Genomic DNA, 25,355 nt, shown 5'->3' with positions numbered 1-25,355 from the left:
CATGAGCAAAAGACCAGAGTAATGACAGAGCCTTAAAAAAAAAAAAAAAAAAAAAAAAGACACAGCAAATAGCCAAAGAGTACAGAGGAGGGGAAAAAACAGGAGACCAAAGTCAGCCCACTCATGCAGGTCCAGGAAGGTTCTTGAAGGTTCCAGAAGGCCACACTAAAACATCTGCATGCAATCTCACAGGCATGGAGAGGGAAGCAAAGGAAAAAAACGTGATCAGATTTGCATTTTTGAACGATCATCATTCTGGAAACCATGTGGAGGACAGATTGAAGTGGGTGTGGAGCAACCAGAGAGACAGGAGAATCAATTAAAAAGCCACCGCAATTCAGCAAATGACGAGAACAAAAGGTAATTTAGTTAGTGGCAATGTGGGTGTAAGGGAAGGAGCAGATTCTAGAGAGGTTTTATTAGCATTTTTACTATAAAGAGAAGACTTCCCTGTTTGTCCAGGGAATTTCTGGCACGCCAACACCCTGGAATGCAGGAAGCTGAAGGGCTGAGTTTCTCCAGCAAAAAAGCTAACAGAGCAGAGAGCCCATGTGTCTGATTTACTGGGACTTGGCGCTTCATATGGGGGAGGGGGCCTGCTACCTGTTGGCAAAGCCACCTGTCCACGGGCAGCTCCCAGCCCAGGTATCTCCCCAACCCTGAGCACTACCCCTTCCCCTCGTCCTGGGCAGAGGAGAACCCCGTACCTGCCGAGAGCAAAAGCCACTCCTCCAACAGTTCCATCTCCAACGTCCCTGCGGCCAGAGAGGTGGGTCAGACAGACAGAGGCTACACAGGGGCAGCATTTGCCTGGGGCGGGGGCAGACCTAAGAGAAGCTTTCTCCAGCCAGCCTAGGGCTACTGGTTCTGTCTGGCCCTCCCCAACCCATACATGCAGGAAACATGCTACCCTATTAAGGGCAGTGGGTCCAGCTGGTCATGGGGATTAGCACCAGATAGATCCAAGTTCAAATCTCACCCCCACCCCCTGGGTGGCTCAGTTGGTTGAGCCTCCGATTTCGGCTCAGGTCATGATCTCACGGTTCGTGGGTTCAAGTCCCACATCAGGCTCTGTGCTGACAGCTCAGAGCTTGGGGCCACTTCAGATTCTGTGTCTCCCTTGCTCTCTGCCCCTCTCCCGCTAGCGTGCTCCCTCTCTCCCTCTCTCTCTGAAAAGTGAATACACATTAAAAACTAATAATAAAAAAATCTCACCCCCATGCTAAGCTAAGGGACCATGGGCAATTGACAGAATGTCTCTGAGCCTTTATTTCCTCTTTTGTAAAGGATGGGGTGGGAGGCTCAAAAGGTGGCTGTGAAGACAAAAATGATATAATACATGCCCAGCAGCTGGACTCTGCTATAAGTGCCCAGCACATATCTGTCCCCATCGACCTTCTCTGCGGCCTCATTCGTGGGAAAGCCTGGGATCTGACAGCTGACGGGCAGACTGGGATCGGAGGTTGGGGGGGAAGCCTCAAAAGGCAAGTGTCCCAATGCACGTGTCGATGATTGATCTGTTGACATACGTGCAGTCTCCCCGCGGGAAAAGGGAGCACCGAGCGACAGAAACAAACAGCTCAGAGCGCGAGGTATTCTCCTCCAACCGCAACCCGGGAGGGGACAGCATGATTTTCAGTCAGTAGATTAAAACCAAGCACTCCTAAACCACGGAGTCTCACTAGGGCCACTGCAGAGGAAGGTGTAAAATGTATGTATATATATGGGGTTTGAGATGGAAATGCAGTGGGGCTGATGTGACGTCAGCTCTGGGAGACAAGGAGCAGTGGAAGACCACCCTCTCTAACGACTGGCCAAAGACCACCGGATTTCTCTGCCGACCCCTGTGTGCCACAGCTGACAGGGCACGAAGTGGGCTCACATCCTCCACAAGACCACTAGCGGAGAGCAAGAACGGGCTCAGATAACAGAAAGCCACTGACGAACCAGCCCAGGAATGCCAGCCAGCGGCAGTATGGCGAGGGATGGCCGGGCGCTCGGGCTTAGAGCCTAACAGACCCGAGTTCCAATCCCAGCCCTACCTGCTGTACAGTTGCCTTAACATGAGCAGCTGAAGTGAAACTTTGTACGCCTCATTTTTTTTTTTAATTCTTTTTAATGTTTATTTATTTTTGAGACAGAGAGAGACAGGGCATGAATGGGGGAGGGGCAGAGAGAGGGAGACACAGACTCTGAAGCAGGCTCCAGGCTCTGAGCTGTCAGCACAGAGTCCGACGCTGGGCTCGAACTCACGGACTGTGAGATCATGACCTGAGCTGAAGTCAGATGCTTAATCAACTGAGCCACCCAGGTGCCCCTGTACGCCTCCATTTTCTTGTCTCTAACATGGGGTAATAACAGTACTGCCTTCACAGGAGGGAAATGTAAAGTGCTTGGCCCTAGGCCTGGAAGACTGTTAACACTCATCACCAGCCACCTTTACAATAAAAATTCGAGTTCCGTGTTATCGTTGAAAGCAGCTAAACTGACATGTCTATTGCTTTAAGATTCTTAGACATGTTCCTGGGGCGCCTGGGGTGGCTCGGCGTCTGGCTCTTGACTTTGGCTCAGGTCATGATCTCACGGTTTGCTTGGGATCCTGTCTCTCCCTCTCTCTCTGCCCCTCCTCCGTCTGCTCTCTCTTGTCTCTGTCTCAAAACAAATGAAAATAAACTTTAAAAAAAGATTCCTTAAACATGTTCCTGAATGACTCCATTTACACGGCAAATCCCAAGCTACTCCCATGTGTTCCTTGAAAGGGGGCAAATGAAGACAAGGCCAGGTGAGGCAAGAGCACGCCAAAGGGCAGGGCCTTCCTGACCCTCTCTTTATTTCCAGGAAGTCAAGAGCAGGTCAACAACCGTACTACATGAGCCCCTGTGAGGGGCCGGAGCAGAAGAGCGAGGCAAACCAGGACCACTGTTAAGATGCACACAACTGGGGGCACCCGGCTGGCTCAGTCGGTAGAGCAGGAGGCTCTTGATCTCGGGGTCGTGAGTGTGAGCCCCTCACTGCAGGTAGAGATTACTTAAAAAAATTAAAAAATAAACTTTTTTTTTTTTTTTTTTTTTTAAAGACGCACACAACTTGAGGAAGCAAGGCAAGGAGAGCAGGGGAGGGGCGGGCAGAGCAACCACCGGGGCCTGGCACACAGGCTGTTAACGGGCGCTATTCTTTGACACAGCTTAAAGACACATGCTCGCGCACACCTGCCACCCTGGACGAGCTCCAGCTGGGCAGAGAGGACCCATTTCCAAACAAACAGAGCAGGTGGCCTGCCAACCTCCCAGGAAATCAACTGACCGCAACTTATTGCAGAAATTAGGTAAATCACACCGACAAGACGTTTAACATGCGCCAGACACCCTTTAAGTGCTTCGTATATACTGTCACTTACTCCTCAGAACAAACCTGTGAGGCAGGCCCTAACACCAACCCCATGTCACAGTGGGGTAAACTGAGGCCAAGGAGCAGTCCCAAGTCACATAGCTAGTAAATGGCAGAGGGAAAATCTGAACCCAGGCAGTTTACCTGCTGAGTCCATGCTGTAAGCACAGGCTCTATGACATCCTTGATTGACTGACGTGTTTGGGGCACCTACTGGGAGCCAGGCCAGCGCAGAACATCTTTGTATGAGGATCCTCATTTATAAACAAGGACTCAGAGAACCCAGAGTCTTGGGTTGAGAGCCAACTTAAACCCAGGAGGACCTAATACCCCACCGCTGCCCCTCCTGACTCAACGCACTGGGTTTCATCTTATCCTAGGCCGCCCTACACCAAGCTCTACCCACTGTGCTCTACCGGCATTGGCATAGGTAGGCACATCACTTGTGCTGCGCCCAAACCCAGGTGAGACTGCCACCTGGCCAGTAGGAGGCCAGAACCTTCTAGAAGGCCTAGAGGACCAGCGGAACCTGGAAGAAAATCTCCCAGCCTTAACCCCCTTCCTCCACAAACAGTCCTTCCCTCCTCAGCGGCCTACTCCTTCCTACCTGTCCACAGAGAGACACAGAGCAAGACCCTACTGCTGGGTCTCCGACTGCAAGAGCTGTGCACATTTAGCCGTCTGACGTAATAGCTCGAGGTAGAGAGATGCACCCAGGCTCTTGCATCAGACCCGATTTCACTCACACACAGACCTCAGGGCAAGCAGTGAGCCCTGTGGGCAGAGCTGGCCACACCTCAGCCCCACTCTGCCGTGCAAGACGGCACCTGCCTCACATCCCCAAGGAGGCCGGTTCTCTGAAAGTCCCTTTCCCGGTGACCCAAATACTTGAATTCGCCCTCCAGATGCAGAGAAAACTCCAGACAAACCCTGAAGGGCTCCGGGTCTCCTGCCTGCCAGTCTTTGCAGTCACCCCTGGCCGAGGACCGTGCCAACCAGGAGGAGCTGTTGGCAGGATTCGACCCTTCTTGACATCTCTGAAATATCTTTAAACCACAAAATCCTACAGTGTTCTAAAATTAGAAGAGCCTTTAAGGTCACTTTACATATGTAATGAACGAGGAAACTAAGGCCCAGGGCAGGACAGAGACTTAGTCACACAGAAAGTCAAAAGGCAGTGCCAGGACAGACTCCCCGGTCTCCTGGCTCCCGTCCAGCGCTCTTCCCTCACTGCTGGATGGCCGAAGGCCTAGGTTCAACCTGCTGTGTGAACAAGAAGCTTAGCTGGGCCTCTGGTTCCCTATTCTTACTTAGCAAATTCGGGACTATTTACAGAAGTGTATAAATGCTAACTCATGTCATTGGAGGAGGTGTTATTATACCCACATGGGGATGAAAGTATGACACTGAGACAAACAACTGTCCAGGGCAGAGTGTGAGCCCAGGCAGTGTGCCTCCATAGCCCAAGCCCTGGACTTTCGGGGCCTTTGTAACTACAGCCCCTCAAGCGGGATCTTGGCGTCAGGACCTCAATGGCATGCCCCGAGCAGCTCTTCAGAGCAGTGGGGATGAAGACAATTCGAGAACTGCTCCCATCCTGGCAGCTCTATAGGACTAATCCAGGACTGATCTGCCACACAGGACCCAAGTCTGGGACCAGCCAGGAAATGGACCCGGGTGTTCACGACAAACTCCTACGGGGACCTAGGAGAGAGACCTGAGCTTACTACCGGGGAGAGCAGCTCTGCCGGGTCTGAGGCCTGTAGCCCCTGCAAAGGCTAAGCCTTTCCTCCCCTGCGTCCTCTGCACCCCGGCGCCTAGGAGGGCAGGAGGGGCTGGCCAGGCGACACTGAGGTCCCAACGCCCACAGGCCATGATTCTGCACTCCTGTGCGGCCTCCTCAAGGTGAGCATTTGAGTTTTCCTCCTACGAAGGAAGCCATTTCTCAACATGTTGCTACACACGGATACTAAGAAACACGAACCAAGAGGCAAATGGGGCACCAGCCACAAAGGGAACAGAACGGAACAGAACGAGGGGAAGGGCTGGTACAGCTCTCTTACGCTGGGAGCGCAGCTCAGAGAAGCTAGAGAAACACTGTGCACAACCTGTACATCCCCGTCCACAAGAGTGACACAGTGGGAACAACCCACAGACCTGGGAAAGCAGCGCCGAGTGGGTTACGGCAAAACCACTTACGGTACCATTAAACCGTTGAACAAGTTTACAAAAACACAGGGAGCTTTTCTGTGTTATTCTACTGAGTGACGAAGGCGGGCCCAAAGAATCACAGGAGAGATGCTTACAACACGTTGGCCTCGAAACTGCAGCTAAAAGAAAACATGGCAGAATGTCAGCCACGAGCAAGACGCGTCTCAGTGGGAGGGCTACAGGTAATCATTTTCTTCCTTCTACTTCTCTGTTTTCCAAATGTTCTAGAATGACCAGATACTGATTTGGTAAGGTGATTAGCGGTAATTCTACAGTTTAAATTGTCAAACGAGGAAAATGGAGGGTGATGGTGATTCTGTTCCAGGAAGGGGACAAAAGTCTGGGCAGGCAGCCAGCCTACCTGATGCAGAGCTGTGCTGGGGCCACCACGGCCAGCCTTCCCACAAAAGCCCTGAAAGGATCAGATGGAGCAAAACCTCACTGATTCAGAAGGGAAAGAGGAAGAAAGGAAGGAAACGATGTGACAAGATGACATTAGATTCATTTTTGCTGATTTTTTTTTTTTTTTTTTTTTTTTTTAAGAACCATGTGTATCCATCCATCCATATCGAGCACCTGCTAGTCACCCAGCACTGTGCCAGGCCTTCCAGGTAATACAGAAACGCGTAAGACCCAGGGCGCCTGGGTGGCTCAGCTGGTTAAGCGTCCAACTTCAGCTCAGGTCATGATTTCAGGGTTCATGAGTTCGAGCCCCACATCGGGCTCTGCGCTGACAGCTCAGAGCCTGGAGCCTGCTTCGGATTTTATGTCTCCTTCCCTCTCTGTCCCTCCCCTGCTCACACTCTGTATCTCTCTCTCAAAACCAAACTAAATTAAAACAAACTTCCAGCTTCAGAGAAATGGCAGGTAGCAGGAAAGGGGTCATGAAAAAGGCGGGCTCTGGAATGGGTCTTGAAGAACGAGGCAGAGCCCACAACAGGGTCTGTAAAATAGCCAAGGAAACATACTCACTCATCTCAAAGGGAAGTTCTAGACCCGGGCGATCCTAACAAACCCTTCCACCATAATCACAAGCAAGGAAACACGAAATGAAAACAAACGGGAGTTGTGGCAATGCCGTAGAGCCAGTCCAAATGGTCCCCGGCGGGTGCGGTGGCGGGAGCGCAGAGCTGGACAGCCAGCCTTCCGGGAAGAGAGCGGAGAAGCAGGCAGTGGCCTTACAAAGTGGCGCTGATTCCGCTTCTAGGAATATGTCCTAAAGAAACAATTAAGCATGCGCGCAGGGCTATTCACAGAAGTGGATCTTAAAATAGCCACCCATGGGGAAGTGGGGAACTACATTTTGGTGTGTTTCTATAGCAGAAAACTGCAGCAACTTAAAATTCCCATTTTTTAAAGAACATTTGGGGCACCTGGGTGGCTCAGTCAGTTAAGCGTCCGACTTCAGCTCAGGTCATGATCTCACAGCTCGTGAGTTCGAGCCCCACGTCGGGCTCTGGGCTGACAGCTCAGAGCCTGAAGCCTGCTTCGGATTCTGTTACTTTCTCTCTCTCTCTCTCTCTCTCCCTCCCCTGCTCATGCTCTGTCTCTCTCAGTCTCTCCAAAAATAAATAAACGTTAAAAAAAACATTTAATTAAAAAAAAATATTTAATGACATGGGCGATGCCTGTGGTATTACAGCCAGGTAACAACTCAAGGGAAGAAAACTACATTTACGCTACAATCCCAATCTATCCTTAAGCCATTTTAAAAGCATTCATTTTTCTTTTTTCAGCTTTGCTGAGGTCAATTTAGTTTCTAGCAAAATAAATGTATCAAAATTTAAACACTGGAAATACAGAATCTTATTTTGAGATTTTTTTTTTTTTTGCATTTTCTCTAAGAACATGTGTTCTTTTCATAAACACGTAACATTATTCAAAAATGAAAGAATGATAGAAGGGATTTTAGTGGGAGGAGAAGGGGGCATTGCAGACAGAAAACAGCAGAAGTCAGAAGTAAAGACCAGGCCTATCTGTGGAGGAGAAAGGACCAAACTTTGGGGTCAGACAGAGCTGGGCTCAAATTCTGGATCCATTATTTTCTGGCCATGTGACCCACGTGAGGGGGGTGAGGGGGGTATCAACTCTCTCTCAGAAGTCAACAAAGTCTGATCCCTTTCTACTGACCAAACAAAATCCACTCTGGATGCACACAGGTGAGGGAGGAATACTCATTTATGAAACACACCATGGATATTAAGAAGGGAATTTGGGGAAAACAAAAAGTGTCCCATTAAGCCAGCATACAATGCACCCCCATTTCAGAAACATCACACTCTGAAAAGGTATCTGTCCTAAAATCTAGAAAACATGAACGTTTCTTCTAAGGATGGTGACAACCAGGATTAGACCTGGTCTAATGTTGTTCTTATGTTTCTTGGGTGGTCTGACTTGTGTCCAAAACGAGGAAATGGGCAAGAAGTCAGTTTCTAGTTCCTAAGCAGACCTGTTATGCTATAGGGGTGAGGCCCCACCTTCCACAGTTCTGGATTAGAGAGTACGGCTCTCATTCTCCCTGGAACTCATCTTTCTTTCTCTCTCTCTCTCTCTCCTCTCTCCTCTTCTCTCTCTCTCTCTCTCTCTCTCTCTCTCTCTAGTCTTACATTTAGGAAGAGAATTTAGGCAAAATTCTCAACAGCAAGTTTTGCCAGCATACCTGGGGTGTGTCCTTGGTCCCGACCACTCCATCATCTTTTCAGATGAAGAAAGCACCAGAAATGCCAAGGTCAGCTGCCTTAAGAGCAAGCAGACAAGGTCCGGGAAAGCTTAAGATTTGGAAGGGATCCTCAGAAAGAAATGGCAAACTATAAGCAATCAAGAGCCCCATCCCCCCCCCAAAATGCCATGCTTTGGCAAACCCAACAAGATAAATCTTCAGAAGAGGAGACGGAAGCTCAGATCAGTCCCCAATTAAATTTAATCACAGCGGCTAATCCTTCTACGGTGCCTACCATGTGCCAAGCACAGGTCTGAGTACTTAACATGTGATAACTCACTTATCCTCACAACAGAAGAAGAAATATGCACAGTGAGGTTACATAACTTGCCCAAGGTCAGAGCCAGAACTAGTCCTTTATCTCAGTTGAAAGAGGGTGGTGCCTCTGCCTTTAGGGAGACACAGCACAGCTGTGCACAGGGCACATGCCTGGCAAAAGGGGGAGGCCTGGATTTCAGCATCTCTCAGCCCCTTGTGCAGTACGCAACCTGGTTGACTATAGCCTGCCCCATCCAAAGCAGTAAGCCGATACAGTTTACTATTAAATAAGTGGTATGCAAATTAACGAAAGCCAGGATTTTTGAAGCACTGATTTGGGTGACTGAGAGCATTCAATTCTGTGTTATCTAGAATGATCAGATTTTCAGCCGTGCTAGGAATGCCCCGACATTTACAGCTTCATGGGCCGAGACTTTAACTCTTTCATCATTTCTAACGAGCATATTCTAAAATATATCCCATCTATCTCTGCAGCTTAGGAAAGAGCACCAAATACAATTTAGCCTTGTCTGAACTCCACTATCACCCCTGCCCAGGACCCCACAGCCCCTGCCTTTTCCTGACACCCAGCCTGTGCCTCCTGATCTCGGATAACCAATCTTTCTCTGCTTCATTAATTGCTCTTGGAGAAAACTAAACGTGCAAGTGGGTTGAATCTCCTCAAAGTTTTGGGTTTGAACCTCCTTCCCGTGGCTTAGTTCTTTTATTTGCTTCTACCTAACTGCTTGTCCTTGATCCTGGGGTCTCGCTGCTTCCCGCTGTATGAGACCCTACACAGAGAAGTTTGCCTCTCTGCATCCCTTGGAATTCATCATCTCCCATGGTCACCTCCTTCCTTCTGAAGGCAGCTGGGGGTAGGAGAAGTGGGGTCTAGCTGTCCTTCGGCCTCTCAACCCTCATTCAAGTCTTTCTGACTTTAAGAAAACACGTTCCCAGTTAAGTGTCCGACTTCAGCTCAGGTCATGATCTGGCTGTTTGTGGGTTCGAGCCACACGTCGGGCTCTGTGCGGACGGCTCAGAGCCTACAGCCTGGAGCCTGCTTCAGGTTCCATGTCTCCCTCTCTCTCTGCCCCTCCCCGACGCACACTGTCTCGCTCTCAAAAAATGAATAAACATTTTAAAAAGTTTAAACAAAGCACAACACCTTCCCTCCTCTTCCCTCAGGCCCAAAGGTCCTGACACCATCCCTCAGCTGTTCGTTCCTTAGTATTCCATCTGTCTCGGGCTCTCCACCTCACCTGCTCTTGCAGATGCCCGCAGCCTTCGTCTTACTTCCACGTGCATCTTCTTGACCTCACTAGGGCATCTGGCACAGGGAGCCCCTCCTCCTCCACGACATGCCTGCCCCCTGGCTTCCTGGTTGTCCTCCTCCTCTGACGGCTCAGCAGGCTCCTTCCCAGGACGCCCACCACCACCTGTATACCGACGCCGCCTTAACCCTTAACCGGAAACTCTGGACCCCACCCCCCTCCACGAGCTCCAGGCCCATCTGTGTAACTCGTGAATGGACAGCTTGCCTGCGTGGCCCAGAGGCACCTCACACTCGGCAGGTCTGAGCCACCCTCATTCTCTCTTGCCTTTCATCATCTAGTTGCCTCCCACTTCCCACTCTCCACTCTTCCTACCAGAACGCTGATCATTTGTTGGCCCGTTTCCAGCCTCTCGTGCAGGTAGGCGCAGCTGTATGACTAACGTCTGGCCAATGACATCTAAATGGAAGCGTCATATGGTAATTGCAAAAAGAATAGTTAAAGAACACATCCTTCCCCACTTCCACCCACTCCCTGGAAAGACGATGTGATAGCTGGAGCTCCAGCAGCTATCTTGGGACATGAGGACAAGGAATGGCAGAGGGGGTGAGCTGGAAGGAATGTGACTTCCCGATGTCTTTGCGGATCCACTACACCAACCCAGGGCTACCTACCTCCAGACCTCTTTTATGTGTAAGAAAATTAACCTGTTCGAATCACTGTGGTTTTACTTTGCTGATGTCACTGTGAATAAAGCTGAATATAATTTTACTAATATTCCATCCAAAGTAGTCTTCTTTTGCATTCCTTGTCTTGGTCAATAACATCAACATTCATATCTGGGGGCTCCTGGCTATTGATTTGCAAATTTTCCCTACTAGGTTATAAGCAACTAACTGACAGGGAAGGTCTCTCATTTTTTAAATAAAATACTTCAAACATCCAAAAAAAGAGAGGGATATAATATATATTCACCACTAGATTTAACAAATGTTAATATTTTATCATATTTGTTTCAGGCATTTTTAATAAGAAATGAAACATTACAGGGGCCCCTGGGTGGCTCAGTTAAGAGTCCGACTTCGGCTCAGGTCATGATCTCACAGTTCGTGGGTCGTGTCAGGCTCGTGCTGACAGCTTAGAGCCTGAAGCGTGCTTCAGATTCTGTCTCCCTCTCTCTCTGCCCCTCCCCTGCTTGCTCGCGCACTCTCTCTCAAAAATAAATAAAAACATTAAAAAAAATTTTTTTTAAAGAAATGAAACATTACAGTAAGGTTAAAATTCCCCTTACGGTCCTCCCAGAACCTTCCACTTCCTCTCCCTCCCCACAGGCAGCCACAACAGTGAAACTAGTGGGTATCTTGCCTCTCTAGGATTTTATATTTTTTTGCTACATTGTCTTGATTGTCTTAACTTTACAGAAACGGTTATCATTACTACACAGATTCTGCAACTTGACTTTCTACCAATCTTCTCTTAAACGTAGCTGGCGATGGCTGATTCACATACGTCGATCTCTGAACAGCTCTACATTATGTAAATACGCCATCATTGATTGACCTATTTCCCTGCTGATAGGCATTTAGTTGTTCCCAGCTATTCATAATCAAAAGCACTGTGATGTGCATCTTTGAGCGCCTGCTTGGTAGTTTTTCTAACACAGACACTAGAGTCGCGAAATTTCTGGCTCCCAGGCACGTGCATCCCCTAACTTTATGAAATATAGTCAACTTCCTTTTTAGAGTAGCTGTGCCCACTCGTAGGCCCGGTGTGAGAGAGGGGCCTTTCCCCCCAGCCATACCACATTTATTTCTGAACCACCAGTTCCTACCTAACATGATGGTGGCGGGAAATACTCCCATTTGCCTCCATATCCACCCTCCCCACCAGGAACATGCCCCTGAATACTCTGAATTAGCTACAGCAGACACCCAGGAATACCCTCAGCCCGTGCTCCTCTCCCCAAAAGGCTGCCTGGCTGCTATGTGGGGATAGACCCCTTTACAGACAGCAACCGGGCTGGGCAGCCAACATTCCTAATGGGTGTCTACATTATTCTCCCCGTATCAGATCTCCCTGCAAGGTGGATACAGACTCTTTTCCTTCCTGCAGCATTTGGTGCAAAAAAAGTCCTCTGTATCCACTCCCCCACAATCACCTCATACGAAACCCACACCCTCAAGGCCTTCCCCCCAAGCCAACGTGAATACAGAAAAGGACAGTTTGGGGGTGTCTGACCCACCGCGAGCCCTCCGTGTCTTCCCCAGAGTTCTCCAACCGCTGGAAAGAAGCAATCACACCTTGGGTGGTGGCTTGTGAGTATCTCCTGATAAAGGAAAGTCCCAGGCAGAGAGAGGGGCCAACTTGTTTATTTCCAAACACAAGCCAGAGATTCCAGCTGCGACAAGTATCCTGGATCTTTGCCCCTGCCAAAGGGAGCTGAGTGGGAGGGCCAGGGGGAGGGAGGGCTGGGGCTGCAGAGGAGGAGCTGTGGTTGTCACTTTAGGTAAGCCAGTCTTCCTGAGACCAAGGACACAGCCCCTTCCCAGTCTTGTTTGTCCTGACTCTGCCTGGCCATGCGTTTTTCATCTGGACTTGCTTCAGATGCAGAAGGGTAGATGGGAGGACGACAGAACCCCCCTGGACAGGCATCCACCCCCCCACGCCACCAACATTTACTGAACGCGTGCTCTGTCCAGGCACTGGTTTATAACAATGGCTATAACCCCAGGAAGCTCACAGCCCAGAAAATAAATAACTGCACTATGTGAAAGGATGCAATGTAAACAATGTGCAAGATAAAGAGAGTGCGGAGAACAACGGGAAGACTAAACACTAATTGGGAGCTGCTGGCAAGCCTTCCGGGACAAAGCGACACTAAGCTTGGTCTCCCTACCAGCATGGGTGACAAGCAGACAATTTATTAGCAACATCATCCCAAACAACCGTGCTCCTTTCTCACAACCACGAACACAAGGAGTAACAAAGCAGCAGTCGGTGCTTGGGGGAAAGGCTGAGTCCCACAACAGAGTCCCGGTTCTAACCCAGTCTGCCCCTGCCAGGGTAGCCCGGGCCACCTCGTCATCCTCCTTGTAGGCAAACCCAAGGGTGGGACAAGTGACTGGAACAGTCTTCTCGGCTCTGGTGTTGTAACGATGTTCTCGTCCCTAATCACGTATAGGATCACCGGGTGAGGGTACCGACAGAGTGGTGCCCGGGACCCACCCCAGAAGTGTGAAGTCAATCTGTCCACGGCTGTGCCCCCAACCGCAGGTTTTAAAAGCATCCCAGGTGGGGCGCCTGGGTGGTTCAGTCAGTCAAGTGTCCGACTCTTGATTTCAGCTCAGGTCATGATTTCACGGTTCCTGCGTCAGGCTCTGCGCCGAGGTCACGGAGCCTGCTTGGGATTCTCTCTCTCCCTCTCTCTCTGCCCCTCCCCCGCCCGTTCACACTCTCTCTCTCTCTCTCTCTCTCTCTCAAAATAAACTTCAAAAAATACACAGTTATAAAAGCATCCCAGGTGATTTAAATGTGCAGACAAGGGGGCACCTGGGTGGCTCAGTCAGTTGAGTGGCCAACTTCGGCTCAGGTCATGATCTCGCGGTCCGTGGGTTCGAGCCCCGCGTCGGGCTCTGTGCTGACAGCTCAGAGCCTGGAGCCTGCTTCAGATTCTGTGTCTCCCTCTCTCTCTGACCCTCCCCCGTTCATGCTCTGTCTCTCTCTGTCTCAAAAATAAATAAATGTTAAAAAAAAAAATTAAATGTGCAGACAAGGTTAAGAGCCACTGTGGCAAACAATGTTCTGGGAGGGTAGCGGCCACCAGTGCTGGAAGGCTGAGAAGCCCATTTCACAAGACTGACTTGTCCACAGCACTTCCCGCATCAGAAAGCTGACGGAGGCCACTGGCACCTCGGTCCTGGTGCCGTTCTCACAAGGATGTAATGATTTAAGGTCCAATCCTCCAAGAGTCCAGTTAGGAAGACAGGCAAATGGAAAATGCTACACCGTCTCCAAAGCTCACCTGCCCTCTACCTGCTCTCGGCCGGCTAGATACCCTCTCGTGGGGGTGGGTCTCCCCCTCTCCTTTCGTCTCCTGGGGAAACAGGTAACCACAGGCTAAAGGCAGCCTTCCCTGCTGTCCGCGGAGCAGAGGGTCCCCTCCCTGTCAGGGAGCCCCTGGGGGAACACAGAAGGAGTTGCAGGCGGCTGGGGGTCGGGTGAAGGCTGGGAATCTCGGGCAAGCACAGCCTGGCCTCCTGCCTCTGAGTCAGCAGGCCTCTTTCAGACAAAGGGGCAGAAGAACAAAGCTCTATTGTGCTCGGCATGGAGAAGCCAAGGAGACAAGGAGACTTCAGGGCCAACAGGGGCGTTATTAGCATTTTATTTATTTATCTATCTATCTATCTATCTGCATTTTATGTAATGTGACACTTAGTGGACACAGCACCTTGCGTGTGTCGGGCACAGTCCAAAGCCCTTCCACAATATATGAACTCGTTCAGTTTCTGGCCACATGTTCGGAGGTTTATGCTTTCCAAGGTCCCTGCCCAGGGAAGGGAGGAAGGTAACCCTCCCTCGTGCACAGGCGCCCGAACCATCACCGAGGGGTGCCGTCTACCTCCCGTGCTCGGCTACTGTCCGGCCTGCGGCAAGGTCCACGCGCCACCCGGATCTAGGGGCGCACCCCAGATGGGAACGGGCACTTTGTCATGGCAAGGGAGAAAGAATCTGGGCGCCACACTCCACTCGCTACATGAACTTGGGCAAGTTCTGGCCTCAGTCAAGTGCCTAAGGAAAGGCTATATAGTGAAGGGAGGCGTCACTCCAGAGACAGCTGGAGCCCTGCGACCTTCAGTGTGCCACAGACTAGCCGTCACCATCTGGCTCCTCGTTCCCGGCACCATGCCACCTCGGGCCAGGAAGTCAGAGAGGAAACCGTGCTGACACCCCAGAGGCACCCGATGCTTTGCGTTACTGAGACTCAGTTTCCTCAGCTGTAAAATGGGTATGAGGAAGATTGTGGCTGAGCTAAACACCCGTGAAGGGACTTCCTGTCCTTCCGCCTCTGGGGGCCCTAAGAGAGTGGTTGATTGAACTGCAACAGTGCCCCACGCTTGAGCCCCAGGGCAGGCCTGGACCTGTGTTTGGACAGTGGAAAACTAGAAGGGCAGAGGCACCCAGATGCACACATCTGAGGGCTGCAGACTCACTGGGGGATGTTAAGGGGTGGGGCCGCTCACGTAATTTACTATGCTCATTAGTCAAAAGCCTCATTTCCAAATCAGCAGGACTGCCCCCTCTGCGGGGGAACCACAGCCGGGGTTTCAATTTGCTGACCACCACAAGCCACTGTCTGTGGAGGCCTCTGGTCAGGCATGACCCCGCCCACCCCACCCCTCACCAGCAGCAGCCTGCAAGGCCCAGAAGGGAGTTCTGCAGCCCAAAGTGGCTTCAGGGCCAAGCCCTGCCACCTCGGGGCAACGTGACCCGGACAGATCACCCAGTATCTGAGCCACAATATCCTCGCTCAGGGTTACTGATAGATACGTGTATCCTACCACAGTGTCCAACCAGGGCAGGCCGCGTGAACGTCCGTTCCCTTGAAGGCTGTTTCTAGTCTTTTAGCCACTGAAGCACAACTGAGGGATGTGGAACCTTCCCGTGCTGAGATCACGTCCTTTGTCGGGGTAGGGGGTGCTGCTGCACCTTCTCTCCCCTTTTACCATCACAGCGTTCAGCTCTCCCCACTCTTGCCAAAAGCTTCCTGCTCCCACTTGCGTTTTCCCACAGGACTCGTCAGCACAGAACATCGGTGGTTAACGCGCACATCCACCCCTCTCAACACACTCGGAGGGCCCGGCAAGGACAGGCTCCGGGTCCCCGGCGGTCCCCTGGTAAGGAGTAGGCGCTCAGATGACAGACGGACAGGTGGGTGGACCAGGATGACCAGAAACTGGGGAACGTCTACGCTTCCCAGAGAAAGTATGGAAAGAAAACCTTCAGAGTACCTTCGGCCTTTTCTTTTCCCTTTAAGAATATTAAAGCTCGTGCCAAATTTCACAAGTGCAGCTTCCCCGCCCAGCATGAAATGCTTTAGAAATGAAAAGGCAGAGTTATTGCTTCACCTTGCTGCTAACCTAATCCATCCAAGCGGTTCCACACCTCCAGAGCCTTGCTAAGCAGGCCCCCCTCCTTCCCCCTCCAAAGCCTTTGATGTGGTGGCACCTCGCAGGTCCTCAGTAATGACTCAATGAATACGTGCTTTGAATTGTCTGACTGCTTTAGCTCACAATGGTCCCTCCGCCTTAAATACGCACCTGCCTGCGTCTGAAATCGTTCCAGGCCCCCAATCTTCTACTCACGATCCCAGCTTACAATTATCCGCGGTTATAGCTCCTAGGAACCCAACCACAATGCACTCAGTCACGCAACTGGACAAAAGCAGCATTTACAATACGGGAGCGGGCCGAGGGAATTTTCCCAAAGATCACCCAGGAAAGCCAGTCAGTCTGGATTCTCAGTGGTCTCTTCCAACTCTGGGTAAAAAAAAACCACCACAAGGAACATCCCCTCATGGTTCACGGTGCCATGAAAATGGGAGGTGACAGAGCAAAAAACACAGAATGGACCCAGCTTTCCAAAGTGTTTTCTCTCTCCCCTCCACCCCACACACAAGCACACACACAGGTAGAGGGGTTCTGTTGTTGTTTTTTAAATTAAAATTATTTTAAGTTTCTTTATTTATTTTGAGAGAGACAGAGACAGCAAGTGGGGAGAGGGGCAGACACAGAATCCCAAGCAGGCTGCACACTGTCAGCTCAGAGCCCGATGCAGGTCGAACTCATGAAACTGAGATCATGACCTGAGCCAAAATCAAGAGTCGAATGCTTAACCAACTGAGCCACCCAGGTACCCCCACAGGTGTTTTTTAGAAGTGATTTTAAATTTCTCTTTGGGGAGGGGAGAGGAGAGGGGGTAGGAGAAGAGGGGAAGAGAAAAGGAATGGAAGGAAGGGGAGGGAAGGAACTCGGGGCACCTAGGTGGCTCAGTCAGGTTAAGCCTCCAGCTCTTGATTTCAGCTCAAGTCATGATCAAGCCCCACGTCGGGCTCCATGCTCGGAGCCTGCTTGAGATTCTCTCACTCTGCCCCTGCCCCTCCCCCTCATGCTCGCTCTATTTCTCAAAATAAATAAACTTTAAAAAGAAACCCTCCACTCTGCACGGTCATAGGAAGGGAACAAGGGCAAAGACACACTAAGACATCTGTTCTTGGTTCCCCAGTGTTGTCCAAACAATAGATTTATCTCTGTCATCCAGCAAATATGCTCAGATTGGCATCTGTCCAAATACTTTCCCAAGCAGCCCAGTCCCACACTCAACACACCCTATCTATAATAACAATGACAATATTAATAGCTTTTATTGTGCACTTACTATGTGCTAGGCACTATTCCGTTTTTAACTCATTCTTACTTACTTCTTTAAATGACTCCAAAGCAATGAATGTTACCCTCCTTTTATAGTTAAGGAAATAGACCCAGAGGGACTGGGTAACTGAAGTCACACAGCTAACTTTTCTTGATTTTCTTTGTTTACTGCCTGAGTGTGATAGGTCTCTCAATCAGAAAGAAAACAGGTTTTATTAGATGTTGTGCTTATAAAATGGGGTTTTACATTCCCAGGGAAAGATGAAGCAAGGAGGAAGTTATATGACTGGTGATGGGAAAATGAGCATTAAGTTAGCCACGTGAAACAGATTATCTAGCATCACCTTGATATGACTGGAAACTGCCCTTGGTTTTTTTGTTTTTCTTTTTTAAGTTTGTTTACTTATTTTGAGAGCGAGAGTGTGCACGCGAGGAGAGGGGCAGAGGGAGACAGAATCCCAAGCAGGCTCTGCACCCTCAGTGGGCAGCCTGATGGGGGGAGGCGCTCAAACTCACGAACCGTAAGATCATGACCCGAGCTGCCATCAAGAGTTGGATGCTCAACAGACCGAGCCACCCAGGCGCCCCACTGCCCTTGGTTTTTGTTTTTGTCTGGAAGCATAATAATTAATTCTCTTATCTGGCAGGCCAGAAGAGAACAAACGCCTCTGAGCTGCTAAAACAGACTGTACAGCCAGTGCAGGCAGACTCTGCCTAACCTGGAGCCCATGCTGTCCCCAGAGCCGCCGCCTCCAGCCGTGCGTGCTTCTGTCGCATTTGGTACCCGGGGGGCCCCCCATCCACGGAATTGAGAAAGCAGAAAATGTGAAGGTGGGAAGGACCACGGCATCTAGACGCAGGTGCACAGAGACCACATGATGGGGCAGCAGTGATGGAACAAGTGAGAGAAACTACAGAGTGGGCGGGCCCAAGATTCACAAAGCCTGCTTTCCTCGGACCTTGTACGAGGGGCAAAGCAGCCCTTCAGACGACACCTCAACAAAAGTACTGAGGCTCCCAGCCACAGCGAAGGGAACAGATATCATTAGATGGTTTCAAAAAACGTGTCTGATGTCTGCGCCTTGGTGAGCTTTTTAAAATTATTAAAGTAGAGGTGACCGGGTGGTGCAGTCCTTAAGCAACTGACTTTGGCTCAGTCCATGATCTCATGTTTTGTGGGTTCGAGTCCCACATTGGGCTCTGTGCTGACAGCTCAGAGTCTGGAGCCTGCTTCAGATTCTGTGTCTTCCTCTCTCTCTGCCCCTCCCCCACTCGCTCTTGGTCTCTCTCTCTCTCTCTCTCTCTCTCTCAAAACTAAATAAGCATTAAAAAAATTTTTTTTTAATTAAAATACATTTTGATGCTCACAGGAATAAGTCTGTTCCCAAGGAAATTGACTTTATGTAACATGACTTCCTCCCTAGCTATCTAGCAAATCATGCCACCTGCTGTTAGCTGCCTTCCCATACCCTTCTCCCCTCTTCCTGAACTTTGGGGACGCTTGACTTTGTTCACAGTAACAGAGTGCTTGGCTCCCAGGCTCCCTTGCAACCAGTGGTTGCCACGTGACCCAGTCTGACCAGTGAAATGTAAAGGGAAGCCTACTGCTTGGTGCTTCCAGGAAGTTAGCTTTCCTCCTTAAAATGGGGAAGAGTCAGTTGGCCAAAACCAGCTTCCAGCTTCCCTCTCCCCTTCGTCGCCCCTGGAATGCAGCTGTGAAGCCAAGAGATAGAGCAGCCATTTTGAGGGTGAGGAGAAAGGGGACAGGCTAAGGATGATACAGCAGAGAGATACAAGGGGTCAACAGAAACCCTCAGGACTCGCTGCCTTTGGACTTCTTGTTTCATGAGAAAAATGACTCCTTTACTTGTTTACCCAGTGTTACTTGGGCTTTCTAAACATGGATCCAAGTGAACCCTCACGGACACATTACCATCGGGTCATAATTCCAGGACGATAAAAACGACTTCTAAATATCTTACTGCCTTCCTCCAAGCAGCCTGCGGAGGATTTTTGTGTCTCTGGGGGCCTCCCTAAAACAGGCTGGTCGACCATCATTTAGTAGGAGCTTGCCTAGCTACTGCCAGTGGCAAATGGCCATTCATTGGTACTGTGCCTTTGCTAAGCTGACTTGCTTCTGCAACATGGAATTTTGTTAGGGAACAAAAAGAGCTTTATGGCAAAGGCGTTAGTGCCACAATGGGACCTTTCTGCTTTGATTGTGAAAACACATTAAGGGCTTAGCTGCAGAGGCCAGGAGACTCGGTTGAGGCTGGGGCCTCCCTGACCATTCTCCACGCAGCAGGCTGGAGGGGCACCAAAGCCACTCAGGAGGCAACACTGTGGGCAGACACCACAGCTCGAAGGGGCCGGGCACTGGGGCCCACCCGGAGGGCTGTGACAAACAGGCAGCACCCCCAAAACTGCCTATCCACCCTCCTGACCAGCCTGCCACACGCCATTCACCCAGCCCACCTGCAGTGGGACCCAGGCTCAGAACACAAGCCTTACGAGTGTTAACTCCCAACACCCTGAAAGGTGTTTGTGGCCCCACGGGGACCTCACAGACAACCCGAGGGGTACAGAGACAGGACAGGAGCCAAGTTCCTCACTGGCTGAGCTGTCCCCACCTGCTGACATGGCTGATCAAGATGGCATGATTCCACCACCAGAAAGCAACAGAGAGCAGGGCGACTCACGCCCGGGCACGCACACACACAGGCGTGTCCAAAAGATAGGTCCCACGATGATCACAGCAGTTTGGGGAAACATCTCTAAACCGTAAACAAACCAAATGTCCATCAACAGGAGAATGGACCCAAAACCTGTGCTTCAGTGGAATAATACACTGCAATGAAAATGAGTATAGGAGCTACACACAATAAAAACGCATACATTTCACAAATATAACGAGCAAAGGAAGCCAAATGCTGCAGAACACGTGCAGGACTCTTATAGGAAGTCCAAAGAACAGGCCAAACTCAATCACAGTGCTTAGGAATGCAGATTAGTGGTGAACTAATTGTTTTTTGTTTTTTAATTTTTTTTTTTTTCAACTTTTTTTTTTTTTATTTTTTTTATTTTTTATTTTTGGGACAGAGAGAGACAGAGCATGAACGGGGGAGGGGCAGAGAGAGAGGGAGACACAGAATCTGAAACAGGCTCCAGGCTCCGAGCCATCAGCCCAGAGCCTGACGCGGGGCTCGAACTCACGGACCGCGAGATCGTGACCTGGCTGAAGTCGGACACTTAACCGACTGCGCCACCCAGGCGCCCCTTTAATTTTTTTTTAATGCTCATTTATTTTTGAGAGACAGAGCCCAAGTGGGGGAGGAGCAGAGAGAGAGGGAGGGAGGCACAGAATCAGAAGCAGGCTCCAGGTCTGAGCTGTCAGCACGGAGCCCGACGCGGGGCTCGAACCCACGAACTGGGACGTCATGACCTGAGCCGAAGTCGGACACTTAGCCAGTTGAGCCACCCGAGAGCCCCATTTTCAAAAGTTTTGTTAATGTTTATTTATTTTTTAGAGAGCAGTAAAATAATTGTTTTAAGCAGCAAGGAAGTGACTACTGTAAAAGCTGGGCCAACGTTACTTTTGGTAGTTAAGGGAAGGGGTTACGATCAGGGAGAACTCTGGGGTACTGGCAAGGTTCCACTTCTTGATTTGGGCAGCATTTATAAGGGTGATTTGTGATCATTCATGGAGTTGCGCCTTTAGGTTTCTGTACTTTTCTGTTATAGTCCACAATATAAACAGCTAAAAAGAAAAATGAAGGGGCGCCTAGATGGCTCACTTGGTTAAAAGTCGAACTCTTGATTGCAGTTCAGGCCACGATCCCAGCATTGTGGGACCGAGCCCCACATCGGGCTCTGCACTGGGCCCGGGGCCTGCTTGGGATTCTCTCTCTCCCCCTCTGCCCCTCTGCCCAGCTTGTGCGCTCTCTAAAAAAAATAAATAATAGAAATTTAAAAAACCAAGATGAAGAATGCTGTCTGGATAACAAACCCAGCCCACGTGGGTACTCAATTCATCCTACTTGAACCCGAACCTCCTGCTACCATATTACCGCCCCACCCCCACCCAGCCAGGGCGCCTCCCACCCTTCTCTTCAGAGAAAGAGGGGTCCTCGCATTCGTGTTCAGCCAGAAACTGGCAGAGGTGGTGCGTTTCACTCTTCCCTGGACGCTCCCAGTATATTCACCGCTATCTCCCAAAACCAGAATCGTGAGCTCCGTGGAGAAAGCAAACAGTTTGGGACGTTACCCATTTACTCCACAGATTAAGTGACGAAGGCCCAAAAACAGGAGAGGCTCAGAAAGCACTAGAAAAGTCAGCACGGCAGGAGGAGGTGGAGGTTTTGCTGAGCCATCAGAGCAAAAGCTAGAGTGCGGTCCATAGCCAGGACCCCTCAGAGGAGACAGCGGGTCCAGGGTCTAGCCCACTCCCAGCCCTGAGGATGGGCCCAAGCTACGTGAACACACACAACATGGCCAGAGACTCCGCAAAGCCGCTTCCTTGTTTTTTTTATGGTGAAAAATTGCTGTCTCCGGTTCTGCTACCCTGCAAAGTCTGTGTGAATCAGTATATTCCCGCCTGGTGAGCTGGTCTACACTGCAGCAGACGTTTGCTAGGCGAGTTTGTCCATACCCAACACCTAGTTTGAAAACTGCCAGGTTTGGTAGCATGGAGAAAAAACAAAAACAAAAACAAAAAAACCCGGACGCTTGCAGCTAACCACAATGATGGAACGCACAGAGGTCTAATGGCTGGGCTGCCCTCTCCCCTAGGCAACCTTCCTAGGGCACTGCCAATGCTCCCTGAGGGCCCCCCCCCCCTTCCCTAAGCTTTCATGGCTGACCAAGCCCACCTTTAAATCACACATTCTCGGGGCACCTGAGTGGCTCTGTCGGTTAAGTGTTTGACTCTTGGTTTTGCCTCAGGTCATGATCAGTTGAGCACCCGAGTGGCTCTGTCGGTTAAGTGTTTGACTCTTGGTTTTGCCTCAGGTCATGATCTCATAGTTCATGACAGGGAGCCCCGTGTCGGGGCTCTGCACCAACAGCACAGAGCCTGCTTGGGATTCTCTCTCTCTGCCCCTCCCCTGCTCGTGCTCTCTCTCTCTCAAAATACATAAACTTAAAAAAAAAAAAACAAAACTGGGGGGCACCTGGGTGGCTCAGTCGGTTAAGAGTCCGACTCGGTTTTGGCTCAGGTCATGATCTCATGATTCAGGAGATCGAGCCCTGTGTTGGGCTCTGTGCTGACAGTGTGGAGCCTGCCTGAGATTCTCTCTCCCTGTCCTTCTGCCCCTCCCCTGCTCAATGAGTTCTTGCTCTCTCAAAAATAATAAACATTTAAAACACACACACACACACACACACACACACACACACACACACACCTTTAAATCACATTTTCTCCATAGAGATGCTCAACCAAGCCCCAGCCAATCCCTGCAGCCCCAGCGCTCTGCCACGGTCCTTCAAGGAACTGCCCAATCGCCCACAGGCCCATCCCCAGTAGAATCTGACTGACGGATCCAGGCTCTGTCGTCCTTCCTTTCCGAGTTCTAGTCCCCAAGTGCCCACTGATGCCCCCACCCATTTCTGGGTGTTAAACTCCTTCCCCGCAGGGTACAGGCAGCCTGCACACCAGACACCCTCACTCCCAGACACTTGCTTTACCACCCCGGAACCCCCAAAACAGACTAGCAGGGAGACAAAAGCAGAGACCCTTCCTGGCTCTAAGTGATCGTGACGCTGCCAACACCCAACAGTCAGCTCCCTACAGGTGCCAAAGGGTTTCTCAAAGGCCACTTTCCAGCCCCGGCCACCCGTCCCCACAACAGGCTTTCTGTCCACCTCTTCACAGGCACCCACTCTGCAAGACCAACGTGCACTACAAGTCTCTACCCCACCCTTTGAACTTTTCTTCTAACAAAGTGAACGGCAAAGAACCTGAAAACGAGGGTTTCTTTTAGAACTTCTGGATTGTTCTTCCAAGTGTGCACAGATATGCTCGCCCCGCCTCCTGAGACCCCGTCTTCTAAGACGGGACAGTGGCGGTGCAGCCCATGCTCGCCCCGCCTCCTGAAGACCCCGTCTTCTAAGACGGGACAGTGGCGGTGCAGCCCATGCTCGCCCCGCCTCCTGAAGACCCCGTCTTCTAAGACGGGACAGTGGCGGTGCAGCCCATGCTCGCCCCGCCTCCTGAAGACCCCGTCTTCTAAGACGGGACAGTGGCGGTGCAGCCCATGCTCGCCCCGCCTCCTGAGACGGGACAGTGGCGGTGCAGCCCATGCTCGCCCCGCCTCCTGAGACCCCGTCTTCTAAGACGGGACAGTGGCGGTGCAGCCCATGCTCGCCCCGCCTCCTGAGACCCCGTCTTCTAAGACGGGACAGTGGCGGTGCAGCCCATGCTCGCCCCGCCTCCTGAAGACCCCGTCTTCTAAGATGGGACAGTGGCGGTCCAGCCCGGGCTGCAGGGAGAAGTGTGAGGATGGGCGACGTGAAGGCACTCCGTGCCACGTGGTTACTGGAGCAGAGCAGCTGGCGGTACTGACAGAACGCCGGCCCAGAGGTGCCCCTGCGAGGCCGCGGCACGCCCCGAGGATTCAAAGTCAGCCACTGCAGAGAACTAAGCCAGAAGTGGTATCTGTACACTTTCAAAAGGAGCTAGACAAGCACTCCCCCGACAGCCTTCAGCTCAGCAGACCATAGCTCTTTGCCCAAGTATTCGGGAAGAGGGGCGACTACGCATCTGTTCTGCACAAGCCAGGCACACGACATCTCATTTAAACCCTCTTCGGCGACCCCACTTTACAGACCAGGACACAGAGGCTTGGGAGGGTATGTTAGCTAGGTGACCCTAAGCTAAGGCCACTCAGCAATTCGGTGTTAGGGTTCAGATTTCTCTAGCTCTGGTGTTCTTTCCAGGTCTTTCGTGTCCGAAGAATATCCATCAAACTACACAAATGACCAGACGTCGTGGTACCACGTGCTTACCAAGCCTTCTCACGTGTTCTAAACACTTACATCTCTCTTCAAGGTGTGTCTTGTTGTGACCAACATTCCCCTTTTACAGATGAGGAAATGGAGGTTGGGGGAGGCAAGGTGACTTCCTTCCATAAGGTCACTGAGACCAAGGACAGCAGCGGTGGAGGACAACCCCTGGACCATCCCTCCCACCTTCACCGGCTGGTCATGAATACAAATGGCATTTCCCAGCTCAGTTCTTTTTTAATTTTTTTTTAATGTTTATTTATTTTTGAGACAGAGACAGAGCATGAACGGGGGAGGGTCAGAGAGAGGGAGACACAGAATCTGAAACAGGCTCCAGGCTCTGAGCTGTCAGCACAGAGCCCGACGCGGGGCTTGAACTCACGGACCGCGAGATCATGACCTGAGCCGAAGTCGGCCGCTTAACAGACTGAGCCACCCAGGCGCCCCTTTAATTTTTTTTTTAATGTTTATTTATTTTTGACAGAGTGTGAGTGGGGGAGGAACAGAGAGACAGGGAGACACAGAATGGGAAGCAGGCTCCTGGCTCCCAGCTGTCAGCACGGGGCCCAGTGCGGGTCTCAAACTCACGAACCGTGAGATCATGACCTGAGCTAAAGTCGGGCGCTTACTGACTGAGCCACCCAGGTGCCCCTCCCAGCTCAGTTCTGCCACGGCTCACAGCCCTCAGGAGGAAGGAACGGGAGTCCATGGAAAAAGAGAAAACTACAGTGTTATCTCAGGTCAGGGTGGAGCAAGCAGGAGGAAGTGGCCCAGGTGGATTTGGGTGGAGGTAGGGATTGCCCAATTCCCTGGACACTTGGGGGGGGGGGGGGCGGGGGCGGGCTGCACGTCAGGCTCCCAAGCTAGGATTAGACAGTGACCCCCACTACCTGTGAGCAAAATCTGCCCCACCCCTGGCCCAGAGGGTTGAAGCCAAGGCCTCCTCAGCACACACCTATGAGAGGGCTCTGGCCTCTTTAACCAATATTTATTCAGTGTTTAAAAGGCACTTAGGAAGCAGGGTAGTACGCAAATGCCAGAAACACAGAAACCCACGCTTCCCCGCCCCCAGCTCTGCAG

General features: G+C 51.0%; 1 protein-coding gene and 1 long non-coding RNA gene across 5 annotated transcripts in view; one reads left to right on the top strand and one right to left on the bottom strand.

Annotated features, from left to right (window-relative positions):
* The window catches only part of KSR1 (kinase suppressor of ras 1), a 163,871-nt gene that overhangs the window by 87,572 nt on the left and 50,944 nt on the right, over positions 1 to 25,355 (bottom strand). The window lies entirely within an intron of this gene.
* LOC131497513 (uncharacterized) lies at positions 4,807 to 10,617 on the top strand. Of its 2 annotated transcripts, XR_009254995.1 has the most exons (3): positions 4,807 to 5,780; positions 6,142 to 6,209; positions 9,898 to 10,617. It is a non-coding gene; the product is annotated as an uncharacterized LOC131497513 (long non-coding RNA). The 2 variants fall into 2 exon arrangements; XR_009254996.1 differs by lacking the exon at positions 6,142 to 6,209.

This window comes from Neofelis nebulosa, chromosome 16 (assembly GCF_028018385.1).
Source record: "Neofelis nebulosa isolate mNeoNeb1 chromosome 16, mNeoNeb1.pri, whole genome shotgun sequence".
Classification (NCBI taxonomy): domain Eukaryota; kingdom Metazoa; phylum Chordata; class Mammalia; order Carnivora; family Felidae; genus Neofelis; species Neofelis nebulosa.
The sequence above is the reverse complement of the archived record's forward strand: the minus strand, read 5'-3'. Positions and strand labels throughout refer to the sequence as shown.